Source organism: Coturnix japonica, chromosome 8, assembly GCF_054131305.1.
Source record: "Coturnix japonica strain WE chromosome 8, WE-NBRP24, whole genome shotgun sequence".
NCBI classification, from domain to species: domain Eukaryota; kingdom Metazoa; phylum Chordata; class Aves; order Galliformes; family Phasianidae; genus Coturnix; species Coturnix japonica.
Window position 1 is genome coordinate 5812028 of NC_140670.1, and position 14696 is coordinate 5826723.

The 14696-nt window shown below is 38.8% G+C and overlaps 1 protein-coding gene across 10 annotated transcripts in view; it reads right to left on the minus strand.

Moving 5' to 3' along the window:
• The window catches only part of SHLD2 (shieldin complex subunit 2), a 28883-nt gene extending 14238 nt beyond the window's left edge, over positions 1–14645 (minus strand). For 5 of the 10 annotated variants that reach the window (XR_014948488.1, XR_014948487.1, XM_085553876.1 and 2 more), the window contains exons 1-3: positions 14529–14645; positions 14363–14423; positions 783–829 (exon numbers count right to left, since the gene is read on the minus strand). The gene's annotated coding sequence lies outside the window, so the exon portion shown is untranslated. The remainder of the gene's footprint in view (positions 1–782; positions 830–14362; positions 14424–14528) is intronic. The other 5 variants (XM_032445553.2, XM_085553873.1, XM_085553875.1 and 2 more) reach the window with 5 other exon arrangements.
• Between the last annotated feature and the right edge of the window lie 51 nt (positions 14646–14696).

Sequence of the window (14696 nt, forward strand, 5' to 3'; positions counted from 1 at the left end):
CAACACAGTGACCACTGTTAGCTGTCTATTTTCACCAGCAATCAACAAGAGCCTGCACACTGTGCTCGCAAACATCAGCACCAGTAGAGGTAACCAACTGTAATCACTGCTGAAATGCAGCATCCACCACCTCACTGTGCTCACATCCACTGTTTGGGCTCTATAAATGCCCAGCTAGCATCAACGAATGCCAGTGGGTGTCATTGCATCTGCATGGCAGAATCCATTTCCGCTCTTTTGGTTTCATCTGCACTTCAATGTTAGGCACCATTCTGTCAGACCGCCCTTCTGCTGCCGTCTGTCACAGCAACAAAATATAATGGAGTACGGTTGAGAAGGTTCAGCCACTACTGCCTTAACACCTCTAACATCATGGGCTGAGATAAATAGGAGGCATTACTTTCAGAGCAGCCCATGTAGAAGCATTTTTCAGCTAGCGCTTACTAACTGCCATTTTCTTAGGAATCCACTAGGGGTCGATAAATCTGCATATTCAAGTGTTCATAGTAACAAAAAGCCTGCAAACACCCTGGATGTCTAAATTCAGATGTAGTATAGATGCAACTGAGGAAACAACAGACAAACACTGAAATGAGATAGCACACAGCACAGGATAGTAGAAAAGCTACAAAACACAGCAAGTGATATTGCAGTTCTAAGCTCATTTGCAAAATAAATAATACTTAAACTGGAGCATTGTATACACCTTCCTACATTTAAATTACTGCTCGAAGGAACACAACTTTTAAAGGACAATTATAATTCAAGGGCTGAACACTAACCTTCCACAGGTGCTCCAGTCTCACTGTTCATTGCTTGTCCTTTTAACCTGCAAGAGATTTCAGAGGTTTTTCCTAATTCCACACACACAAAAAAAATCTCAGCCATTTGTGCATCAAACCTTAAGTGAACTATGTGTTCCAGTGAATATAATTTACTTATCTCTATTCTGTATCTTCAGAGCAGGCCTAAAAAATGCTCAGAAAAGCTCTTCATAAGAAAATAAAAAATGGGATTTAATTGTACTGCCAATGAGCCCACCAGTATCAGTCTTCGGTAAGTTCTGGGGATACTAGAAGGGCAATTCAATCGCAGAGGAGAGATAAGAAGACACTTATTGCCTAGTTTATAAGGCTGGAGTTGCAAGGGCCTCCAGATTCCTTTCTGCAGAACATCCCTCCAGTCTCTTGTCCCATACTTCACTATTCTTTCCCCTGTGACCTTTACAGATACGTAGTGTGCAAAGTTCAGTTTTCTTTACCTGTCCAACTCCCAAATTTCTCTAACCTTTTTTTCCCCCCTCAATTCATACACGTCTTTGTAGGATATTACATCAAAACAATCAAGTCTTACTACTAGTTGCAAATTCCTGCTTCACTGGTATTTTCAGCATCTTCAACTTTGATATGTCATAGGATCTTCAGTGCTTAGAAAAGCATGGTCTCCACCTTGCCCAAGACATAGGGTTCAAACCAGATGATCTTCAGGGTGTCTTCCAATCCAAGCCACTTTACAACTCTCAGGTATTTCCCAATTCACCTAGTGAGCCTCACTAGCAAATGGCCTTGTTTTTTGCTATGAGAGTGGTGAGGTGCTGGAACAGCTTCCCAGAGAGGCTGTGGATGCCCGGTCCCTGGAGGTGTTCAAGGCCAGGTTGGATGGAGCCCTGGGCAGCCTGGTCTGGTATTAAATGTGGAGGCTGGTGGCCCAGCCTGTGGAGGGAGGCTTTGGAAATTTGTGATCCTTGAGGTCCCTTCCAACCCTGGCCACCCTGTGTGTGATCCTGTGTGAAATCTATGGATAGAAAGGAGTTAACTACAAAGATATCAGGAGCTAAAGCTCATAAAGACAACCAAAAGCTGAATGCACATATCCATTATATCTGTTAATTATTATACCATTTCTTAATTTGTGAAAAGGTGCTTTATCTGTAGAGCCAATAAAAGCCTACCTTTTTATCTCTGACATGGTCAGAGTCTGATTGACGGGTCAATGATCTTTTAAAAACTGTAACTACATCAGCAAGTTTGACATTTGCAAGGCACTGCAACTTAACATTAGTACATTTACTGCTTTTATTCCCTACTTTACTCTTCATTATGAGTATCCACTCACTACAATAATCACTTCAGCATTAGGGCAAGGAAATTTATAGGGAACAGGAGCATGACAGATTCAGCTACTTTTCAATTCTGATGAATGACAGTCATAGGCATAAATTCATATATAAATATGATATGTAAATAAGATGCCATCGAGGCTTCAGTGCAGTGTGTTAAACTCTGAACAAAGACACTGGGATAAAGACAGGAACATAGAACAGGTCTGTGTGCAACTTGGGCATGAAAAGAAAAAAGCTCCAATCCAAAATATTCCCTTTAATTTACAATTAATGTTTTCTCTAAGTGTTCTGATTGTATATAGGTATTTAATCAACAGCTGCATCAGATACAAACAGAAAAATACTTTTTGAAACCAAACGATGCAACAATCTGGCAACTGAAACATAACACGTTTTCAGTTCAGTCATTGAGATAATCCTCCTTGCTTGAGAACTGGAGAAAAGGTAGTTGGGTTTTTTGATTCATATGGTGGTTCTTTCCTCATCACCTTTGTGCTTTGCAAGATCTAGTCTTTGAAGCAAAAAACATTACTTATTGATTGTAGTTTTGCAATACACTAAAACCACATCGTTAGAGATACGAACAGTGTCTGTTACAAACAAAAGAAGTTAAAAGATCTTTAGAACAGTGACCTTATGAATAGGAAGGAAAGATAAAGGTAAAAGGTTAAAGATACACAGAAGCGAAACACATGCTTTAAAGAACATGCATTCTATAAACCATTCAGTTTGAGATGTGGTTCAGACAATTGAGCTGCTATACTTCCTGCCAAGGAAAGGTATTCCTCCAGATACTGCATTGTAGTCCAAAACCTCACAAGATTAGAATGAAAATGTTGTAGGGTTTTTTTAAGGTTATGACTGCAGAAAATGATCCACATGCACAACTACCAATGAAAGCCTGTTCCACAACCTAAACCTTCTGATCAGCTGAAGTTGAGTAATAAATAGAGGACTTAGGATGAAAATGAGGCATCTCGTCATTGTCAAAGAAACAAGGTCTAGCAGCCCTATTTACATCAAATAAACTGCCTGTTTATTAGGATCAAGGTAAAAAAAAGAAATTATAAAAACCTGATGCAAGCCTTGTATTTTCTCATTGGAAAAGTTCAGTTATTTTTTTTAACATTCTTTTTTTGTTTGTTTAAGTCAAGAGAACCTGTTTCCAAAACACCAATTCACCAACTTTTGTCTTTGTGAGATTCTTTTAAATCTATTTCTAAGTCAGTAAATGCCTCTCAAGTTAATAATACAAATACCAGTACATCACTATTATACTGCACAACAGACAACATGAATCAAGCACATCTTCCCATATAAATTTCTGAACTTAAAGTGAGTTTACAGAGAAGATGGAGACTGACTTTTTACAGTCTGATAGTCTGGACAAGAGGGAATGGTTTTACAATAAAAGAGGGGAGGTTTAGGTTAGATGGTAGGAAGAAATTCCTTACTTTAAGGGTGGTGAGGTGCTGGAACAGTACGCTCAGAGAGGTTTCTGATGTCCCATCCCTGGAAATATTGAGGGTCAGACTGAACAGAGCTTTGGGCTGTTTGATCTACACGGTGGCAACCACGTCCATGGTGGGGGCTGGAACTAAACCATCTTCAAGGTCCCCTCTAAGCCAAGCAATTCTATGATATCTAATGTATTTCTCAAAAAATCCAAGGTGCAGCTTAGGTTCAAAACATCCAAGCCAGTATTTCATGTATTATGGAAGTTACCAGTATCCACCTAAGCATGCATCACTTGTATTAACTGGTTGTATCATACAAATAGCCATAGTCAAAGGCTGTTCTCACAACTGCACTCACTCCAGTGGTTCAAGAAATAGAAGCTACTCACCCATTTCTTTTAATGTGGCTTCCATCCTACAGCAGGCAATAAAATATTTACAACTTTTCTTTACAAAAAAGTGACTCAAAGAAAGGGGAAGATCACAAGAATTGGAGAACAATGTTTCAGACGAGAGCAGTAGGTAAGACTGCTGTGCTTGTGCTTCTGCACTGTGGGAGACAGGGTGTTGAAAACCTATTATTCCTAAAATGAGCACAGCCTTATGCAAATCTGTTGTCTGTAAGTGTTACTAAAATACCTTTTGCACTTCACAACTGGATACTAGAGTTGAACACACAAGTCACACTTCCCCTTGCATTTTGAAGTCAAGCGGTGTATTTTTAACCTGTCAGAATCATTGTGCAACTCAAGTTACGTGTTTGTTAACTCAGAAGGCCACCCACTCACCCCAAGGAGTCATAATGGCAATCACCAGGATCAAGCTGTGCTCAAGGGCTGTGTCAAACTAGAAAGCACTTGAATAGTTCTAGTAGCAGCCAGATAACATACGTGCCCACAAGAACTCTGTACACCAACAGCTTAATCAGCAGTTTGTTCTCCTCCTTGCTCTAAATTCAAGACCTCTCAGGAAGAACAAATACCTTTCAATAGAAAGGAACTATTATTTTCTTTTTTGAAACCAGATTGAGAACCTGATACCAGACACCATCAAACAGCCACGTTTTGAACATTTTTACTATTTACTCTGTAGCAATTACATCCTTCATATAGGGTCCTTAGTTTACTTTTGCGTGGTACAATGTAACTCTGCTATAATGCAACTCTGCTACAATGTATTAAGCAGAAGATCTCTTCTGATACTTTGTAGCTCAGGAAGAAAGGAAAGGGGGCTTTATGCAGTTTTTCTACAGATCCAAGACCTCAAAAGCATATGTATTTTAAACAAAACAGCCCGATTTTTAACTGCAGGATGGCAACACAAGTGACAGTAATACAACCCAGCAATTTGGATCCAAAACAGCTTTCATTTTGCAAATACAGAGCAAATAAGAGGCTATTTTGGAATCTCTCCTTCCCTCTGACTCCAAAGAAACACCATCAAGCCTTAGCAACTAAAAGATAACTAAAAGATATGATCTTAAAAAGACAGAAAGACTTGTTGTGTATGTTTGGTGGCCCTGCTAAGCAGGGGGGTTGGAACTACATGATCCTTGAGGTCCCTTCCAACCCGGGTCATTCTGTGATTGTGTTGTAGAGATAAAGCTACCTTTAGCAGCTATAACCTTCAGAGTTGGGCCAATCTAGATCTGTACAACAGCACTAGAGATCACAGATGGTTCACTGCACATCCTCGCTTCTTATTGTGGCTACAGAAGCCATGTACCTGCCCATTTCTTTATAGGACTCCATAAATATCAGCCAAGCACACAATTCCACCAGCATTATGGATATGAAGTTGTTAATTTACTACAGCGCTGCAGGGGGAAATGAAAGAAAAATCAAGATAAAATGTGTAAATATTTTAAGTTAAACTCCAGTAAAACTTCAAGACTCAAAAAGTGTAAAAGGTTTTTTGTTTTACCATTTGCCCATCAAGAAATGATACATGAATGAAATTACCATTAGCTTTGAAACAGATAAGCCTTTCCATTTCAATGGTTTAGATAGATGTTAGTTTAGCAAACTAGTTAAGCTTTAACAGAGAACAGGTGACACTGAGTAACTATCAACACAGCTCACTGAACCAAAGGTGCCTTTTAGACATAAATTTCCCCCATTTCCAAGGCAGGTAAGCTCTCGCTCCCCAGCCACCCTCCACCAGCAATTCAAAGTAATTTGTACAACTTCAAAGTCATACATCACAATTTCTTTTCTACTCAATTAAAAGGTTTGCCCATAAAATTGCTAGAAGACGTCAGCACTGCAAAAAGTTTGTCTACCTACTGTGCACAAAATGCTTGAAGCACCGATATGTACATACAGCCTACACTAACATCTATCTTTTCCCACTGTAATCCTGCAATTGAAACCTACCACTGGCAAAATCAAAAGCCTCAAGATGAGGTGCTAGAAATCATCTTCCATCTTCCTCTAGATGAGGCATTAGACATCATCTTTCATCTTCATCTATTGTTTTAAGTCCTTAAGCAACTTAACTACTGATTAAAACCTTCCTGTATCTTTATCATTTTCACTAAAAATCTATCTTCTCCTCACTGTATTCATGTTAGAGGCAACACCTCAGTTATTGTTTGTGTGAAGGTGGTATTACTCTATTGAGCACTCAATTGCCTTTAATTCAATCATTTTCTAGCACCAAACTATTACTTACAGCACTACACAGTCCTCATTATTAAGCTATATTGCATTAAGAAGAAGAACAGCTTTATCCATTTGCTGCATTACAAATGGCTAATCTGGACAGTCTTGAAAACCATTTGTTCCACTTACAGTAGTTTTATCCTTGGGAATACTCTAGACACCCTAATTCTTCCCTCAAACAGCACAGGAAAAAACTGAGCCATGTATCTCCATGCTCATCATATTCACTCACACTAGCAACCCAATGGAGCTCCTAAGACAGTAGATTAAGCAGAAAAACAAAGAGCTATTACACTCAACATCCAACCTACTATCTTTTTCCAGGTATTTGCAACCTTTGCAATGGATCAAAGAACAAAACGTACTACTTGTTGAATTCTTATCTCTGCTGATATTCCGAGTTACCTGACATATCACTGCAAATCCTACACTGATGTTTAGAATCTATACATAGAGACTTCACTTGCTGGTAAGCCCAATATATCACGCAAATGAGGGGCCACGAGCTCCTAACAAGCTAACATGAAATGAAATGTAACCACATATCACCTAACACAATCTTTTTGAAATGCTGGAACAGAAAAAATAGATATCTAAGAGAATTAAAGACAAACAGCTAAATTATTAGCAGAAACCCGAACAGCAAGTAGAGATGCAGCTTATGATACAGATATCAGAAGCAAATGAAAATACATATTTCCCAAAATAAAGATAAGTGTTCAACAAATATGGTATTCAGTAACAAATAAGTGCCAAAATGATCACTGACACTGGAAGCATTTGCCAATAAGAACTCCTACCACATACAGAAAACTGAACATCTGGATCACAGTTAAAGAAAACTGGTGATAAGACATGGGTGTAAGGATTTAATCCCCATGAAGAATGAGCAAATATTTGTTTCGATAGGGGATGAAGAGTAAAGCTTCCAAAGCGCTGCCATCTTAAGCTGCACTGCTGGTTCAAAAGTGCAAAAATATGAGGGGAAAGGTAACATCCTAACACTGAAAGAGTTAAGAACCTTAAAATCTGATTGTGCATTTAGTAACTCTATACACTGACATCACTTGATGTTCCTTTCTCAACCTGTGAGATCCACATTTTAGTTTCATTTAGAGCTAGAAGAATACAATTATAATCCCAAGTGCGAACAACCCGTCTGACCCTTTTACCTACCATCTAGCCCTTTAAATTGGGAAATAAAATGTTTTTTAAAAATATTTACCTTAAATTCAGGTAAATTTCATGTCTGAGGTTCTGACCCTGGAAGCTATTCGATGCCAAAATGCTACTCCCCAAATATCCCTCAAAGGACACGTTGTTTAGCAGACATCTTGAACATCTTCACTTGGCAAGTAAAAACAACATCATTAAGTAGCACCTGCACTGATAAGAAATGCAAAGCCGCGTGCGTTGCTGTATCAAAGAGTGGCGTTACACCAAGTTAATATTTCTCCCCTTGTCTTAGCCTTACCTAAGTCAGCTTTATGAAAGGCCATAAAGAAAGGTCTTAACTCAAACGTAACTTTCAGAAGCAAATCTCACTGAGATATTAGCATAGAGGCAGAAAAATCTTAAGAGGTTTGAAGGGACTGTAAATCACCTTTTCAGCTGCTAATCTTATATGAAGCAAAACAGCTTTAGTGGGGACCTAAGTTGTTCCTGTAAGGTTATGATCAGTTTTCCATTTTCAGTTAGACTGCACATCTAGTTCCAAGTTACACAACAAATTTGCCACCACACCTTGTACTAGTAACAGGACTCAATGTAATTTAAGACTGGTCCAATTCCAGTATCTTTAGAAGGAAATACTGAATTCATAAGAAAATACTGAATTCACAGGTCAAGACCTAGATGCCAACAGCAGTACTGTTGGTGAAAAGCTTGCCATTGATCTTTCAGATTAATAATACTTAAACACTGATGAATTAAAGGATTTAATCTTACTCTATAAAGGAATAGGCCCCATGGCTGTCAAGTCAAAGCTCTGTCCGCTGAGGTCACCTTGCTGTACACTGGAAGATCAGGAAATAACTAAACTACACCATGTTACTGCAACAGCTCAATTTAGGATTGGCAGAGCATGCAGTTAATGATCTGACAGGGAAAGTCACTTTGGTCTCTAAGTCTCCAAAGTTTATATTCTCTAATTATCTACCTTGGATGGCAAAACAAAATGGAAAGAGTATGAATGCAGCCCAAGAAATGATGCTGGTTTGAATTGACTTCTCAGCACATTCAAAGGCACAATATCTACACTGGCATGTTCCCAAGCAATGCCTGCCAATCCCAATATCTATTTCCTTTGAGTAGCTTCACCTCACTCAGCACATTAGCAACTAAACTTTATAACCACATATAGCCATAGATAAAATACCGCATTTGCTCATAATTTCTGTTTTACATCTATTACTAATCTCAAGTTTGCAAAACCAGCTCAAGTTCTAAATGATACTTAATGTATTTGTCATCCCCACATCTTGAAGTAGAGACCTAATCACCTCTTTTTCTTATGGAAACAGATAGGAAAGTAATATACTTCAGCTCACACAGCATGGTGAAGCTAGTAGAGAACTTACTACAGGTGCTTTTAAAGTATAAAACAATCACATAATTCAAAGTTAGTACTAATATATTGTGCTTGATGTTAGATTTTTTTTTTGCTCCATTCTTGAACCTCATACTATTTGAAGCAGGTTCTCTCCTACTTTATGTACAGTGAAAAGCCAACCCACACAAGTACTTCTTAGTTTTCAAAACATGAAGAGTTTCTTTGAGATGTAAGTGCTGAGGCACTGTACTGTATCTTGATATGACTAAGACTTGGATGCTCTGGGAGAAAAAAAGGTGATAAGAGTGTGGTGCTTTCTCAAACATATGTTTCTTTCAGTTAACATGCCCATTAATTTCCTGGATTTGAAATAGCCTTTACTGAGTTAGTCACGTAACAAAGAATAAATTAAACCTAGAACTCAATAATAATCTTACATTATAAGTACAGGTTCACCAGTGAGGGATAAAATATATGAAGGGAACAAAAACAGTGAAGGAGCCTAGTGTCTTCCTTGCTTCTCATCTCCTACCTTCACAAGGTACAGCACAGACAGAAAATGCTTTATTGCTGTGTATATAGCACAGTGTTCTTACAAAGCCCAATATTACACTTACTTATACAACTACCACAATATCAATTTGCCCTACACACTTGGTGAACACACAGCATGTACTCATGTTCAAGAAAGCTGATTTCATTAACAATAACTGTGTATGATTTACACTGCCAGTTAGATCTTCACTGAAGACAAACTCCACTTTATCTACAAAACTGAGAATGCAGGAAACAGAAAGAACATCAGGTTCAGTGCTTTTACAGCTCTTTGACATTTTTAAACTGATAGTTAGATGACGACAATAAAATACTCCTTCTGATACTGAGGAAATCTGCTGCCAACAATGACTCAGAGCTTATCTTCAACTTATACCTCCAGTGAAAAAAAAAATAATACAGTCAGAGGTGATAAATTAAAACAGATAAGACATGATCTTGCCAACACTGTCAATCTTAGACAAAGAGTCATCAAGAAAATGATTAGAGGAAAGGAACTCCAGTATTTCCACAGAAGAATATGAAATACACTATTTAAGACAAAAGAGGTTCACAAATGAGCTCAGAGTGCAGAACATTTTAATTAAAATAGACCTGGCCCATTCTGTGGTTCCATTTGGATGAGTTAGATTACAAAGTTAACACTTTAGTCCTCTAGATCCCAATGCCACCAAGAACAGCACTGAGGTCTGCAAAAGGTAACTAAGGAAAGATATCACATGCACTTATAACACTCAGCTTTGCTGTTTACTCTTAAAACAGAAAGACTCGGCTTATGTCAACAAGAATTTTTGATCATTAATTTAGTATTAAAAGCAAGAAAAAGCTGGTTAGCAACCTCTGGTTGGTTCCAAGGTGATAGAATCTCAGGTACAATTCTCAGCCAGACAGTCAAGAGCACCAAGAGATGCAAAAAATAAATGTAAATGTTACCCTCAAACAATTCTTAATTTGCCCTGTCAAGCCATACTTTCTACTTCATTATGCTGACTAAAACAACACCGCTCTAAAGAAATACAATGACTCCTGGAAAGCTAATTGACTAAAGCACTTTTCCTCCTACCACTGTTCAAGGGAGAGAAGCTTGCAGGCTCACACAATGCATCTGTGAATGTTCTTACGTATACCTGCCAGCTTTCGCATTGCCAGCTTTCTCAAATGCATCTGACAGTTGGGTGAGAAGCTCTAATATAGTGTTTGGCAACTGTATTCCCTCCTCTTGTTTTTTCAAGTGAAAGAGAGAAAGAACCAAGCAAAATCTGTTATTCCACAGAGTCAAAACAGCTGCTTTAACAGGTTCCTACTAATACAGGAAGTGAGAAAAGTCTTTAAACTGACCTGCAAAAGCCTCCATTGCTTAATGAACGCCATGCTGACAGGAAAGTCACTGAAAAGAGATTGATTTGTTATCCACCTCTGCATGCTTCAGATCAAACCTGAAAGCTGTTTTGTCCTACAAGCCTAAAGAACACCCAGCAAATAACCTTTATAAAAGGAATTTTATATTTCCCCCACATTACCTGGAAACATCTACTAGAAAGTAATACACTCAGATCAACACTGTACCAAAACTCACCACCAAAAACTTCTGCATGTCTATGGACTGCTTAAACAAGAAATGAGAGGACATTATCTCCTGTGTACATGAAGAGCTTTTTATATCTGTTCTGTCACAGAGCTGAAGTAAGCAGTTGGCAGCCTCAGTCATCACACACAGCAACAATATAAACAGATGGAGACAGAAGGTCTTTCAAAGTGACAAACATAAGCACCACCACTTTTCACGGCAATCAAAAGCGTATTTACTCACCAGGCAGTTATCAGGATCAATTCAGTATTTTCTGACTTCTACGGCGGAATTATTAACATTTACAAAGCTCAGAACGCTGCCCTCTGACAGGTGCTCTGACAAACTGGCTGAGGACATGCTCCACTTACTGAGGGTTTTTCTAGTGCCTTTCACTTGATATGATTAGGAAAAAACTCCAGATGACATTCTGCAAAACGGCTTTCTACCTCTATTGCCAAAAACAGAAAAATAAGAATGATACCTTGAATTTCCAGAACAAGTAAAAAGCATTCAGATGGTTTCAATAATAAATCAAATTACTATTTTGCTCAGCTGCTCGTCTTTTTGGGGCAACATTCCCAGCTTGGAAAACACCACTCTCACATTCCATACTTGCATTTTCCTAACTCCATAATAACCTGAATCTGACAGGTTCCTACACATACAAGTCGCACACTCTATAGTGCTATAGAGAAACAAAATAAACTTAGTTTATACACATGAACAAGATGTTAGCGGTTAATACTTGAGTTAGTGGTCATGAAAATAAAAGAAAACATTAAAAATATAAATCAGAGCAGTGGTGTCCAAGCTTCTCACTGGTACAGTCACATATTGGAAGCTTTCACATATTATCTAAGTCATCTACACACCTCTTCTCCAACTTAACCACTTCACAAAATGCACATTTCCATTGCCTAAACACAGCTGAAGCTATTAATTAGAATAAGCTTAGATACCTCAAACAGATAAAGGATTTATAGTTCTTTACCAGAATTCAGGAGGTCACGATCAACAGCACAGAGCCCAGTTGGAGGCCTGTAACTAGCGGTGTTCCCATGAGGTTAGTACTGGGTTTGGTCTTGTTCATCACCTTCACCAGTGACTGACTGGCTGTCAAGAGATGACTGACCATTTTTAGTCAACAGTTCATTTTAAGAGTGCTCATGTATTCAAGTCAAGCTAAACAAGTCTTCTGGGATTCAACTAATTAATTTGTTGCCTCTAATGACTTTCCACAGAGCCAGCCCTCCAGCAGTGGATCTTGAAGCCAAATGACTGTGCCACACTTCTCACATTAGCCCTGTTATATCAGGCACTGGCTTTGTATAAAAAGAACACAAGTAAGAAGCATGATACATAGACTTAGCTCTAAAGGATAGTACAGTTTATACACAAATTTTGAATGAAATCTAAGCTTAGATCAGTAAAGCTTCTTTAGATACTTAAACCATAGCATACCTCATGAAAATAATATAGGAGGGCTGCTCCAAAAGTAATGCCTCCTATGTTACTACGTTGGCCTGCGGCATAGGAGGCAGATGTTGATGGTATGGCAGTACAGGCTGAACTTTCCCATCAGTATTCCATTACATTTCATTGCCGTGTGACAGATAGAAGCAGAGGGCTAATAAGACTAGATATTATCTGACATAGAAGTGCATATGGAGCAAACTGGCAGAACTGAATTCTTCCATGCAGAAGAAATGGTACCTGTTGACCATCTCCAATGCCTGCTGATTATTGGAGCCCAAACAGTAGATGTGACCACAATGAGGTGGTGGGCAGCATGTTATCAACAGTTTCCCCCCTACTCTTCCAAAGACGTTCTCAAGTAGAGAAACATCTATGCATTATACACTTTCCTTACATGAAACTTCAAAGCATTGTCAAGGTAAAAAACACTATCTGTAAAACTAAACGATGCCTTATCATCTGCTAAATAATTGCTGTTTGATAGTATTGTAACATACTTGGCCACAATATGCAACTAATTCCAATGTTACTGTGAAACCTTACATACACATGGCCCACTACATACCCTATATTTAACAGGCACACACAGCATTTCAAACCAAAGGAACATGACTGCAGTTTCTTCTCCTGACAGATCTACACCCTCCTGTTCTCCCAGTACTTATCATACAACCATTCACACACCTCGGAATCTGAGCAGTTGTCCATCAGGCTACAACGATAGGAACAAAACTTTGCATCAACTTCAAGAGATACTTCATTACCCCACAGGTCTACAGCCTTACTTTTACAACACAAGTTATTTTCAGAATCACTAGAAAAAAGCTTCTTAGAAACACACACAAACAGTATTTGGATTTTATTGCATCATCAATTTATCTGATAAGAAAAGCATGAGAAATTCTAAGCACTTCATGTGTTAAGGCTGAATACTCAAAGCAAAGCTTGTTGGCACAACTCTAATTCCATCTGCAGAGCATTTCAAACTCCATTTCTGCTACCAGGAAGCTTCTCAGTTTAGCACACAAAAGGATTAGTTCTCAGCTCACTCTAGTGCACTGAATGAACATTGCCAGTGGATGCTGATACTGAAAACGCAGAACTGAAAACAATCCTGGGTCTACTCAGGATTCAAAACAGCTGAGCCAAGAAAAAAGAATGGAGTTGATAAGTCATGCATGGATTCCTCATTTCCAGCGCCTGTGTTCTCTCACCTGCTTTGGTGACCCAGCACAGATGGCAGCTTGGATGCAAGCTAATAGCAGCTACTCTAACTTGAGAGATCACAATTCATGTTAGGGACATTCTGGTTAAACTGAAAAATCCTGATAGAAAACGCTATGCTGAACCACACCGGCCTCCTACCTTATTATTGCCATCTATAAAATAGCTACCAATGATGCTTGACATAGAAAAGGGACTATCCTAGTCAGCTAAAGATTTTCAAGCAGTCAATCACATACTATCCCGGTATTAAGGCAGAAGACATTGAATATCTGACTCAGGTTTGACCTTATCCAACAAACACATCAGATTTGATTTCATTTCCCTTGAAACTGACACTATTATACCTTAAAATCACAGTTCCTCATGTAGGCACAACACAGTGCTTATTATTATACACATAGCTAAAAGGTAAGCAAGTAGCACACAAAGATGTTTCAGAAGCTTAGATAAGTTAACTCAGATTGCTCATCTCCTACATTTCACATATTTTCAGTAACAACTTACAACAGTCCTTCACACAGAATGTTTAATGACCCCAAAGTCCTATTAATGTTTAATGACCCCTGTTAAGTCCTATTAAAGTCCTTCCCACCTATAGAGATATTACTTTAAAAGTATGGATATACTTTACAGGTGTATGTATCTTTCTCTGTATGAAAAAGGTGTGTGTATATAAGATCAATATTTAGTAAGAAGCTGAAAGCCAGTGAAACCCTTAAGTGTGAAAGTGAAACCAATTACCTCAGAAACCAGATGGTTTTCCTTAACACTGACACTCAAAGACGAGTCTCCTGATGGAATGCTATGAAAAAAAGAAAGATGCTGTTAACCTTTTATTAATACAACTATCACTTCCATACCTAACAGCAAACCACAGACACATGCAGGCAGCGGTGCCTCCACCCACCACAGGCACAGAGCTGAGCAGCACCGTGAGGTACACACAACCGTGAGGTACACACAACCGTGAGGTACACACAACGTAGGCCGGGCACAGGCCGCACCGCCCGCCATGATGAAAGGCGGCAACGCAGCACAGCCCGCGCATGCGCACCCTAAGTTCCCCCCCCCCAAC